Raw genomic sequence first — 12305 nt, 5'->3', positions numbered from 1 at the left:
CTGTCAAGGTATTTACTTTACTCACTAGAAGTCTGGTCTCCTGGGCAGTATTCGTCACTATTTTTGTCAGGGCCTGAATAGCCTTCCAAATTGAATCCAACGTTACCACCAGTGGGGTTAATAACTCCAAAGATAATTCCTCTGCTCGTTCTGGGGTGGCGCCGTCATTTTCGGGCCTGTCTCTGTCGCCTTCCGATGAGATCAGGTCCAACATCCCCCCTCTCTCGCGAGCAGGATACGGCGGGGTGTTAAACTCCGGTGGTGAAAGAGATGTTTCAACAGCCTGGAATGGCGTCGCTCCTTCGGCATCATTCACAGCGGCTTGCACCACGCCGGTTCCTCTAGGGCAGCTCGCTACGAAGCGATACAGCGTTGTCTGGAGAGGCGTAGAGGTGAGGAGCACCGACGGCGTATTCCTCACCACACCTTTTCTCTTAGTGTGAGGCATTAGGTTTCTCTCCGATTTGTAGTTTCAAAGAAAGAGAACAACATCCAGCAGCACCAGAGCGTTCAGCCTCGAGTTTGAGTCGCCATCTTGCCATGCACAGAGAAAAATGTTCTCTTATTTGTTTTAAATTTACTGCACTCTAGCTTCATCGCATGCCCCCTTGTCCTAGTATTTTTGGAAAGTGTAAACAGACGCTCCATATCTATCTTTTCCACTCCACTCATTATTTTATATACCTCTGTCATATCACCCCTCAGCCGCCTTTTCTCCAAGCTGAAGAGCCCCAGCTGCTTTAGCCTTTCCTCATAGGAAAGTCATTCCATCCCCTTAATCATCTTTGTCGCCCTTCTCTGCACCTTTTCTAATTCCACTATATCTTTTTTGAGGTGGGGCGACCAGAATTGAACACAATACTCTAGGTGCGGTCGCACCATGGACCGATACAGTGGCATTATAATATCCTCATGTATGTTTTCCTAATAACGCTTTGTTAGCCGCAGCAGCACACTGAGCAGAAAATTTCATCGTATCATCAATGATGACTCCCAGGTCCCTTTCTCGTTCCGTGACTCCTAACACTGAACCTTGCATAACGTAGCTATAGTTTGGGTTCCTCTTTCCCACATGCATCACTTTGCACTTGCTCACATTGAACGTCATCTGCCATTTAGACGCCCAGTCTCCTAGTCTCGCAATATCTTCTTGCAACTTTTCACAATCTTCCCGCGATTTGAAGACCTTAAACAACTTTGTGCCATCAGCAAATTTGATAACCTCATTAGTTACCCTCTCCAGGTCATTTATGAAAATGTTAAAAAGCAACGGTCCCAGCACAGATCCCTGAGGGACCCCACTAACTACCCTTCTCCATTGCAAATAGTGACCATTTAACCCTACTCTCTGTTTCCTATCTTTCAACCAGTTTTTAATCCATAACAATACACTACCTCCGATCTAATTTCCTCTGGAGCCTTTCATGAGGGACTTTGTCAAACGCTTTTTGAAAATCCAAATACACACTATCCACAGACAGCCCCCTAAAACACACCTCTGCACACTTTCAATCCCCAGACACTCAGATTCTACTGCACACAGCTCTCCAACACTTTACATACCCCTTTTCACATACACAATCTCGCATCCATGTGGAAATGCAAGACATACACATGGAGGTCATGGACGCAAAGTATCTTGAAATTGCCATGAAAATTTTAATAAATGATGTGATGTATGTTGTGTATTTCCATCCATATGTTCTACTTATTTTTTTGTCTACAAATTAAGCCCAGATTTATTCATTAACTTTTGGTCTTTCTCCTGCTGAAGTGGTTCATGAGCAAGTTCATCAAGGCCTATATCTATAGTTGGGAGGTTATCTTCACCTGCACAGGGCCGGCCCAAGGGTATATGATAAATTAGATCAAACTTCAGGGGGAGGGGTCTTAGTCCTGCCCCCTTATAATTTAGCATCCCTCCCTTTCCTTTTTTTTATTTCCCCATGTAGCATCTCCCTTTCTTTTCCTGCCTCTCCCCTTGTTCATCATCTCCCCTTCTCTGCCCCTCCTCTTTCTTTTCTTACGCCCCCTCCCCAAAGGTGTCCAGAATCTCACCTTCTTTTCCAAAATCTTCCTACATCTTTCCCTATCCTCTTTTCTTTTCTAGCCCTCCCCCCTCACACATAAATATGTCCAGCATCTTCTCTTTCTTTCTTTCTTTAGCTCCCCTTAAGGTATCAAGTATTTTCTCCTCCCTTCCTTATTCCCACACCACTTCAAAGGTGTCTGAATCTCACCTTCCTTTCCCTACTGCCATGTCCAACATCTTCTTACCCTTCCCATCCCTTCCCTCTGCTGAGCCTGCCACCACCATCATCTTACTTCTGCTGACCGAGACTATAGCAAACAAAATGTGGTGCAGGACCTTAAGCTCAGACCTGCACTCTAGCACTGCCACATCTGAACCTCCTCCAATACAGATTTTGAGTCAGAGGAGGAGTACGATCCTGCAGCACTTGAGTGTTGGCCTGTATTTAAAGGTCCCACTCAATGCTGAGAGCAACATTAAAGTGCTATTCTCTTGCCATGCGGGTGGTGTGCCACTTTCCCCTGAATTCTTCCACCCTAGGTAGACACCTAGCCTATGTAGCAACAGGGCATATTTTGTACCTAGAGTCTGCATTATCACTAACACCTTTTTATCCTGAGTGATATTTCTCTTCTTCCTGTTGTACTAAAACTGTAGTAGTCAATTTACTGAGTTTTGGTATAGATTTTGTACAATGAGGTCACTAAATAAAGGAACTCAGCAAGGTTAGGTTAGAGTAAATTGTTCTGTGCCCCTCAGAGATATACAGCAAGTTACCAGCTTTGCTGCTGAATTTGAAAGCATGTTCTTTGTTGACCCCACTTCCCATATCAACTATACATAGATTCATCACTATCACTGTATATTGCCTGATCCATTGACATCAATTTTGGTAAAGTCTACTAGACATGGAAGAATTGATTATTACTTACATACTACTCACATATGCTACTGAGTCAAACTTGCATAGCTATTGCAGAACCTATTTGTAAAACACAGTATCGTGGCCAATGGCACAGGCCGAGAAATGTACAATTAAAGAAAGCAGTGACAGCTACTACACATAACAGTTTACAAAGCGCCTACATCTATGATACAGTTCAGGAAAACCATCTATCAATATTACATTGTTATCTTCATAACCATCACCTAAGAAATATATGGAAAAGGAACTCATCCTCTGTAGAAGGCATTAATAATGGACAACACCAACAGCCAAAACAAGTATTTGACTTCTTCTAAAAAAGACACACACACACACTTGGTGATAAGAAGGTGCTTGTTCTGCAGCATAAAATTAGCCATCCTCTTCCCTCTCCCCACCTCCCACTAGATATCTTCTTTCATAAAAGGCAGTGGCACTGATGACAGCAAAGATGAAACTGATGACGGTGTTAATGCTACTAGAAATGGAACAGATACCAGTTTTTCACTGTCAATAACTGACAAAAACACAACTACCTGCCCATACTTTGGTAGCATTCACTGATTCCCGGTTCCAGTCATTAAAATCAACAATCATTTGTCTACTTTAGAAGAAGTCTATGAGTAACATAATACCTTTGTCTCATTAATCCATGCTTTTGAATATGCTCTGTAATTTTGTTCTTTATAATAGCCTCTACCATTTTGCCTGGCACCGATGTCAGACTCACCGGTCTATAATTTCCCGGATCTCCTCTGGAACCTTTTAAAAAAAATCGGCGTTACATTGGCCACCCTCCAATCTTCCGTTACCACGCTCGATTTTAAGGATAAATTACATATTACTAACAATAGCTCTGCAAGTTCATTTTTCAGTTCTATCAGTACTCTAGGATGAATACCATCCAGTCCATGAGATTTGCTACTCTTCAGTTTGTAGAACTGCCCCATTACATCCTCCAGGTTTACAGAGAATTCATTAAGTTTCTCCGACTCATCAGCTTCGAATACCATTTCTGGCACCAGTATCCCACCCAAACCTTCCTTGGTGAAGCCCGAAGCAAAGAATTCATTTAATCTCTTGCTACGGCTTTGTCTTCCCCGATCGTCCCTTTTACTCCTCGGTCATCTAGTGGTCCAACCAATTCTTTTGCCGGCTGCCTGCTTTTAAAATACCTAAAAAAAATTTTACTATGTGTTTTGGCCTCCAACGCAATCTTTTTTTCGAAGTCCCTCTTAGCCTTCCTTATCAGCGCTTTGCATTTGACTTGACATTCCTTATGCTGTTTCTTATTATTTTCAGTCAGTTCCTTCTTCCATTTTCTGAAGGATTTTCTTTTAGCTCTAATAGCTTCCTTCACCTCACTTTTTAACCTCCCCAGCACTATCTAAAATCCTTTCTAGGTGATGCGTGAGGTCCGCCACCTTCGCACCAGGCAGGCAAGTCACCAGACGATCCTCACGTCCACCAGCCACCCAGCTCTCTATATGCCTAATGATCAAATCGGTATATAAACATCACAAATGCAAGTTATCCTTCAAATGTCTTGGATTAAAACTAGAGTATTGTAATAAAGTGTTACGGTCCATCTTTTTTTCTAGTGATTATACTAGGCTGTAATGAATTTGGATGTGTAGTTGGAGGGATGTTTTTACACCTAACCTAAATAACCAGAGTGCTACCTTTCATATTTTGTTGCTTGTGTGTACGTTCCCTCATTGCCTCCCCTTTACCTGGGATGAGGTAATTGTGTTAGCCTCACAATTCCAGGCTAAATAAACTGTCAGGAGTATGCTTTCTGAAACAAACAGGTCTTAAGATATTTCCTAAATTGCAGAAGAGAATCATTTTTTTGTAAATGTAAAGGTAGTGATAAGGTGGATAAGTAATATCATTTTCAGGGAAATATTCTAGTATATATTTAAAAGTATTAATAGTATTATTATTGGGTCAATATTCAAAGTGATTTGACCAGTCAGAAATGGCTCCTGGCTGGTTAAATTGTTTGTTTGGGGCTAAATGCTAATTTTCAGTGGCACTTAACCGGTTAGGGCTGGACTACAAAGTGGCTATTTTGGGGTCACTCCGGGGGCAGAATCGGCATTTGGCCAGTTAAGTGCCGATATTCAGCACTTAACCAGCTAGGTTAACCACCTAAATGGGACTGTATAAAAATCAGTCCTATCTTTATGTGGTAACCCACAACCGGTTAAGTGCTGATTAACGGACTGAACCGTCTATGTGTTAGATTGCTTGTGCAAAACCGGATATTCAATGATAAAGCCCGGACAAGACCCGACATTACTTATCTAGGAACTAGTAAAAAAGGCCCGTTTCTGACACAAATGAAACGGGCGCTAGCAAGGTTTTCCTTGGCTCCCCTGCAGCCACCCATGTCCAGCAACCCTTCTCTCCCCCTGCGCCCACTGCAGCCACCCATGTCCAGTGAACCTCCTCTGTCCCCTGCCCCCTCCTGCTACCCATATCCAATGACCATCCTCTCTCTCCTCTGCCCCCCCTGCAGCCACCCATGTCCAGTGACCCCCTGCTCCCCCTGCAGCCACCCATGTCCCACGACCCTCCTCTCTCCCCTGCCCCCCTCTAGCCACCCATGTCCAATGACCCTCCTCTCCCCTGCCCCCCTCTAGCCACTCATGCCCAATGACCCTCCTCTCTCCCCTGCCCCTCTCCAGTCACCCATGTCCAAGGACCATCCTCTCTCCCGTGCCCCCCTCCAGCCACCCATGTCCAGTGACCCTCCTCTGGACATGGATCAGCTGTGAGGCATGCTTTTTTTCCCCCCGGGTTCTGAAGTTGACATCATAATGGCTACGGTGATGTCAGCCTGATCTACGGAGCCTAGCAGACCAACTCGGAATGAGCCACGGTCCCAGGCAAGTCAGAATGTTGGAGGTGAGAATTATTATATAGGACTAGTAAAAAAGGCCCGTTTCTGCCTGTCATGAAACGGGCGCTAGCGGGCACGGGACTCCCTTCCCCTCTCCTTACGCTAGTATCCCTGGTGGTGTAGAGGTACCTGTTCGCTCGGGGCAGGAAAGAAAGAGCCCCCTCTTTCCTGCCCTTAGCGCTGCTGCTAGCTGCCCTGCTGCATCCTGTGCGAGTCCGGCTCTCAGCGTTTCAAAATGGCCGCTGAGAGTTGAAGTCTCGCGAGGCTGCTTCAACACTCCGCGGCCGTTTTGAAACGCCGAGAGCCCGACTCACAGAGGATGCAGCAGGGCAGCTAGCAGCAGCGCTCCGGGCAGGAAAGTGGGGGCTCTTTCTTTCTTGCCCTGAGCGAACAGGTACCTCTAGACCACCAGGGATAGTAGCGTAAGGGGAGGGCAGGTGACAGGGGGGAGGGAAGGTGATGGGGGTGAAGAGGGGGCAACCGGGGGCGGGGTGGTAGCGTTAAAGGGGCGGGGTGATGGGCACATCCTCGGCGGCTGCGATTCGTTGGAAGGGGAGGAGTAGGGAAACATGCTACGCGTGTTTCCCTACTCCTCCCCGTTCGTTCATTTGCGTGGTTGTGTACATGTTCCACCCTTGACATCATCACGTGTGACGCGAGGGCGGGGCATGGAGACATGGTGAGTGTTCTGGCTTCACCACCATGAACTTACGAACCGGTGTCTGAGTGCCTGCAGTGATGTCAATGTCCTCAGAATGCTGAGGGTGCGTTTTATTATAGTAGATAATACCAGCAGAGATCAGCAAAAGGCTGAGAACCACCAGCTAAATATCGACCCCTAGGTTAATATTTCATGTTATATTGTGTTTCTGATTTTATATAATCCTGTTCTTATTCTTATACAATTGTTACGCATATTGGTCTGCTTACTGTGGCAAGACGTTTAAAAATTGAAACACTATTATATTGCAAATAGAAGGTAAAGGCTTGGGAGACAGAAAAAAATATTCTTACAGCTGGAGATGAAGGGAGTGCTACTGCTGGAACTTCATGCATAACATCAGCAAAAAAGAAAACAAAAAAACCCTGAATCACAAGTCATCTGTGTGGAACATTTTTTAAATGTGATTTACAAGATAATAATATTGCTACTTGCGGCCTTTGCAAACAGCTGGTTAGAACGGGCAAAACCAGCAGCTGTTTTGGTACTTCTGCACTTAGAGCATGATTTCTTTGAGCCTGACAACTGTGGAAATGTATTTTTTTAAGCAGGTCATTTTAGAAGCATTTAGACCACTTGTTCTCAACCCAGTCCTCCTAGTCCACCAAAATGCAAATATTTCTCATGCCAATGGTTCCCAAACCTGGTCCTGGAGGCACCTCAGCCAGTCAGGGTTTCAGGATATCCACAATGAACATTCATGAGAGATATTTGCATGCACTGCCTCCACTGCATACAAATCTCTCTCATTAATATTTTGGATATCCTGAAATCTTGACTAGCTGAGGTGCCTCCAGGTCCAGGTTTGAGAACCTTGCATAGCCAGTTTCATAATTCAGCACAGAAAACTCTTTTCTTCAGTATTATTGGTCACACATAGAGAAGGTGTGATACGATGGTGCACAAGTGCGTGTCTTTCAGGATTGCTCTGCAGCACTCTCAGCGTGACGAAGGCTGTTTTCTCCAGTGTGTGCGTGACTAGTGGAAAAGAATCATAAGTTTCAGCTGAGGTACCCCGCAGTCTTGAGAATTGTTAACAATGGACAACGGCGCTCATATGAATCCCCAGAAAGTGCATCTAACTGGCTAAATGGTGTGGCCTTGAGTCAGTCTTAGTTGTGCGCTGTGATACAGGAACATTACAGTTACTTTGCAAACTCTGTTAGATGCCCGAGAGACTTCTACATCTCTTGGAATGGAGCCACGATTACTGTGATTAATCAGTCCGTGCCTAGTGCTGATACAAGGTGGAGGGGGTTATTGGTCATAAGAGTGTGTAAAATGTGTGTAACACAAGGTATGTGTGCGTGTAGAAGTTGTGTGTGACAAACTAGTTATGTCTGCTATTGCTGTACTATCAAAACCTTTTTCTTTTCCTCTTAAAAAAGAGGGGGGTCTCCTCAAGGCATTGTAGCGTGATCACTTGACCCTTTGCTAAGCTATGTGGAGGGTCAGGTTAAGTCAGTTAGGGAGGGGTGAGGGTGTTGAGGGGGAGAGGGAGGGTTTTGTTGGGATGGGGATTGGGTTGAGGGGGGGAGAGATGCAGTTTGGGAGGTTTGTGGTGTGGATGTTGATACTGGTTGGGAGAGTTTTTCTGCCATACATAGGTTGGATTCATGCTGGTCATGGTCCCATGTGTAATTGGTGTACACAGGGGAACTTGGACTCCTGGATGAGGGCTGGGCACCTGGGAGTTCTTTGCGCTCTAAGATTGTAGGTTTATATTTTATCCTGGGGTTGGGATCCTGGCTAAATTTCGGGTCCCTAGATTAGTCTCTTGGAATGTATTGGGTATCACCTTTACTGTAAAAAGGACAAAAATTTTGTCAGCGCTATAACGTCACAAGGTTTCTCTTGCATGTCTTCAAGAAACTAAATTGTCAGATGCAGAACATTTGAAGTTAAGACAGCAATGGGTAGGGAAGTGCTGTTTCTCTTTGGCACAGGGAAGGAGGGGGGTAGCTGGCCTTATTCATAAAAACCTACAATGTAAGGCTCGGGTGGTAACTCAGGATGGGAATGGGCGTTATATCCTTTTGCATTTGAATATTATGGGTCAGGAAGTTTTCCTGCTCAACATCTATGGGCCTAATGTTTATGACCATTCTTTCTTTCAGGATTTGGTGCGTTTGGGTATTCAACATTCTACCGCCCCTTGGATTATCTTGGGAGATTTCAAGCAAGTGATGAATGGGCACCAAGATCGGTCCTCCCCATTGGCTGGGGTGGCAATGGGTGGGAGTAGAGCTCTGCCATATCTTTGTAAAGCTCTAAATCTGGTAGGTCCTTGGCATCTTGTTAATCCTAGTGTACGTGACTACACTCACCTTTCAAGAGCCCATGGCACCTGATCACGGCTGGATTACATTCTTATAGATGCTACCCTTTTCCCACAGATTACGCATGCCGAGATCGGACCTCTGGAGGTTTCTGACCATACTTTAATTTGGGTGGATATGTATTCCGAAGGCTACTGAAAACAGATTTGTTCAAGAAGGCATACCACAAACATCCAGCTTAAATATTAAATAATAAGACTATACACAACCTAGGCACAACCGAAATTGTATCACTGAGTGATTAATCTCTTGCTATTAATGAACAAGTACTACCACTTTAATCCTTATGTCGAATATAGTATCTCCTTTAGTCGATGACCTAATATATGTTACAATCCAATATACTACTCAGGAATCTTCATGTAATACCATAATGTACTCTTCTTTACCAAGTCTGTATGAACATGGTATACACATATACCATGATTTGTTTCAAGTATGTTATGTTCGCTACCATGTATGTATGCACCTTAACGCAACACTAGAATGCAGAGGTGTTGGTGACCTATCCTCCTCTAGGGGAGACCATTTTTGTCAGACTTGGTCCTCATTCTGGGATTCTTTAACAGCAGTAGATGCAGTAAAATCCTGAATTCTTAGGACTTATGGGTATGGCACATTGTTGGGATGGGGGTGGGGGTAGGGTGTAGTCTATTTTGTAGTAAGGTAGAATCATTGTTTTAGCAATGTGTAGTTAATCAAGACTTTGTGATATGAATGTTTCTAGCAAACTTTGTTAAGCATAACAAGTTTCATGTGGTTTTGATCTAAGAAATGCCGGTTGCAAGTGAACAAAGTATTTGTATTCGCTGTACATTTTGGTAAGTTGTCATTCTGCAAATAATAATAATAATAATAATAAAAAAAGATTGAAACATAAAATAAATTACATATTAGTAACAGTAATTCTGCAATTTCATTGTTTAGTTCTATCAGTACTGTGGGATGTATACATTGTGAGGGGTCTGAAAGGAGTCTAGTTCCGGTAGTGCCGAAACAGGGACGGGGGAGAAGTTTTCCCTTTAGATATAATGACTCTCCTTCACTAATTCTTTCTAGATAAAAAGTTTGCCTTCTAGTGGCCAAAGCGCCAATGAAACCACTAGTTAGAGGAAGAAACTACCTTCCCCAGAAACCACTGGAACATCAGCAGGACTCTCAGGAAATGGAGGGAGGAGTGAATGATTGGGAAATGAGTTCTGATCAAGGGAATGAGCAGCAGCTGGGGGAACCCTGGGCGGAGGAAGACATGGAATGGGATAAAGAGGAAGTAGGGGAAGAGGGGGAGGAGGAGTGCATGGAGGTCTCAGGTCTTGCTCAGACTCCAGCAGGAAAGGTAAAGAGTTTTGTGGTGTCAGTATGGCCAAAACTGTGGACAGTTGGAGAAGAGAAAATAATACAGTGGGGAAGGAGCTGGTGGAGAAAGCTAACCCATTAACTATCTGAGGATAGAAGATAGTGCCTGTGAGGGTTATGCTACAATTGGGAACAAGGCAAGGATTTACTGCTTTGTGGTATTCTGAATTAAGATTGAACTGTGTTGAGAAGGTGAATGTGAAAACCTGAACTGAATCTTTCATTGTTGGTGATGAAACTAAGTGAAGACTAAGGCTGTATTGAAGAAAAGGGTTCTGAGAAAATAAAAACCTGTGTTTTCAAGAAACTATGAGAATGCTGAGTTTTTGTGTGACCCTGCCTTGATCAGGAAAAAGGCTCAGGCCAGCCAGAGAGCAGCCAGACTGGGACAATTACCCGACAGAGGGAGACAGCTAAACTAAGCAGGATTAGCCATGGTCCCAGTGGCGTACCAAGGGGGGGGGGGGTCTTCCCCGGGTGCACGCCGCTGGGGGGGTGCCGCGCGCCTGTCGGCTTCGCTCGTTCCCTGCTCCCTCTGCCCCAGAACAGGTTACTTCCTGTTCCGGGGCAGAGGGAGCAGGGAACGAGCGAAGCCGACAGATGCACGGCACCCCTCAGCAAGTAAAAATGCACCAGGGGGGTGTCCTTTCGCCGGGGGGAGGTGTCCTTTCGCCAGGGATGGGGGGGGGGGGGTTGCATCGGCGATCCGCCCTGGGTGTCAGCCACTCTCAGAACGCCACTGCCTGGCCCCCACGTGGAAGGAGGACCCTGGTTACAGCATGTAAACATATATACACAACTGTGGGGGCAGATCAAACAGTAGGCTAGTTGATAAGAAGATTGGGTTCCTTAGATTCTTACTCTTTGTCCTGATAAAATGGCACTGATATTTCTTAGTGTTACTGGGTAATTGTTTGTGATACAAAGGTCGCTCTATCCCCATAATTTAGCACAGATTGCAAGAAAGGATATTACTTTAAAGAATTCTGGTTTAGAAAAAGAGTGGACAGGAAGAAGTGCTATATCAATCTGAAGTATTTTCTGTAGGCATCACGGTATCTTGTCATTACATCTCGATTGAAAAGTAGAGCTTTAAAAAAGCCCTTTTGAATGAGATGTTAAAGCCAGAAATGCACTGTGGGATTGAGGGATTTAAATTCATTCAAGCTTTTGCTACTAGAAACCTGGGTAGAGTCTGGCTCAGCGACATCTGGTCACATTTTATGTAATACTGTCATTACAAGGCAAGAAAACCATCAAGGAATTGAGCTTGTATAACAGTAAGGCTGATGCTTTCCTGGACAAGTTTGATGGCTTCTTGTTAGATCTAAAATAGCTTCAGTTCTCTGAGGAAATGTCTCTCTCATTCATTGAACAAAATTGTTTCTAAGCTTCTGCAGTTGTCAACAGTATAGTTCTATAGACTAACTAATGAAGCCTGAAGGACAGTACAACCCAGCCTGTTCTAATAGACGAGGGCAGCTGGTCTCCCTGCAAATATTGCTGCCATGAATTTTTCATTTAAGTCATACTTCATATATTTAGTAAACGGTAAACAAGAATCTCCCTGGTTGTACTGTAATCTTTCAAAGGTTCATGGCCCATTGAAGAGATAATGGTGGGGTGTGGGGGGGGGGGGGGGGAAGGAGGATTAGGGCACTGAAATACTAACGACAATAACGTCCATCTGCTACACAAATCCCCAGGTTTAAGTTTTAATATCATTTCAGAATGCCATTTCCACAGGGATATTTGAAAATGCATTATTGATTCACATTACTTTGAATATTAGGCTTTCTCTTAGGTCCATATAAGGATATAATCGATATAAACATACTGAGAAACTATTAAAATATTAAAACTGGCTGTTTTTGAGAGACTAGTAGGGAATGAATGGAACTCCTCTCATATGAGGAAAAGCTAAAGAGGTTAGGGCTCTTCAGTTTGGAAAAGAGACAGCAGAGGAGGATATCCTGAGTGGTGTAGAACAGGTAGAAGTGAATTGATTTTCACTCTTTCAAAAA

This window comes from Microcaecilia unicolor, chromosome 1 (genome assembly GCF_901765095.1).
Source record: "Microcaecilia unicolor chromosome 1, aMicUni1.1, whole genome shotgun sequence".
Taxonomy (NCBI): domain Eukaryota; kingdom Metazoa; phylum Chordata; class Amphibia; order Gymnophiona; family Siphonopidae; genus Microcaecilia; species Microcaecilia unicolor.
The sequence above is the reverse complement of the archived record's forward strand: the minus strand, read 5'-3'. Positions refer to the sequence as shown.